We start from the raw sequence: 1,177 nt of genomic DNA on the forward strand, positions 1-1,177 counted from the left end.
CACATGCTGCTGCTTCATGGCAGAAGAATCATTATCAGTATCATTTGCAGAACATGACCAATTTAAATAGCAAGTATATATATATGTGTACATGTATGTGTGTGTACTGGTTTATATATCCTGATGGGGACTTAAACCTGACTACACACAGACTCATGGGGACTCGTGTCACGGTGGGGACATAAATTGTGGTCCCCACGGGTACAAAAGCTTATAAATCATACAGAATTAAGTTTTTTGAAAATCTAAAAATGCAGAAAGTCTCCTGTGAGGGGTAGGTTTAGGGGTAGGGTTGGTGTAGGGCAATAGAATATACGGTCTGTACAGTATAAAAACCATTACGCCTATGGAGAGTCCCCACAAGGATAGCTGACCAGACTCTCTCTCTGTGTGTGTGTGTGTGTGTGTGAGAGAGAGAGAGTGTGAGTGAGTGAGTGTGAGAGAGAAAGAGAGAGAGAATGAGGATATGGGTGAAAGACCAAATGAATGCCAGTCACAGCAGCGGTGGTTATTTCTGATGATTATTAATAGAGTTCTTGTATTTGTGAGCAGTGTTGTGTGTTTTGTGACTGTCAGAACAGAAAAGCGTTGTTTCTCGTGACTGTGACTCCACTGTCATTCCTGATCTACGAGAGAGTCGCTCATTTCTCTTCGGTTCGAGCGCTGGACTCAGGTTGTGTTGCTTGTTTTTCCAACATTGAGCTGTAAATGAAGTCTTAGTTCTGCTGCTTTATTTAACTGCATCTCTCTGTCCAGCTCAAGAAGTTTTAGAACAAGCAGATTATCTGTACAGCTGCGGAGAGACACAGAAACTCCACCAGCTCCTGGTGCGCCACAAAGACAGGTAAAACTAACCCGAGAGAGTGTCCAGACGGGTAAAACTAACCCGAGAGAGTGTCCAGACGGGTAAAACTAACCCGAGAGAGTGTCCAGATGGGTAAAACTAACCCGAGAGAGCGTCCAGACGGGTAAAACTAACCCGAGAGAGCGTCCAGACGGGTAAAATTAACCCGAGAGAGCGTCCAGACGGGTAAAACTAACCCGAGAGAGCGACCAGACGGGTAAAATTAACCCGAGAGAGCGTCCAGACGGGTAAAACTAACCCGAGAGAGCGACCAGACGGGTAAAATTAACCCGAGAGAGCGTCCAGACGGGTAAAACTAACCCGAGAGAGCGT

The 1,177-nt window shown here is 45.6% G+C and overlaps 1 long non-coding RNA gene across 2 annotated transcripts in view; it reads left to right on the forward strand.

Moving 5' to 3' along the window:
* Positions 1–395: 395 nt before the first annotated feature.
* The window catches only part of LOC107573289 (uncharacterized), a 3,175-nt gene continuing 2,393 nt past the window's right edge, over positions 396–1,177 (forward strand). The window contains exons 1-2 of one of the 2 annotated variants that reach the window (XR_001607483.1): positions 396–673; positions 757–844. This is a non-coding gene — a long non-coding RNA (uncharacterized lncRNA). The remainder of the gene's footprint in view (positions 674–756; positions 845–1,177) is intronic. The other variant, XR_001607482.1, reaches the window with a different exon arrangement.

This window comes from Sinocyclocheilus grahami, unplaced genomic scaffold (assembly GCF_001515645.1).
Source record: "Sinocyclocheilus grahami isolate Dianchi unplaced genomic scaffold, SAMN03320097.WGS_v1.1 scaffold1913.1, whole genome shotgun sequence".
NCBI classification, from domain to species: Eukaryota; Metazoa; Chordata; class Actinopteri; order Cypriniformes; family Cyprinidae; genus Sinocyclocheilus; species Sinocyclocheilus grahami.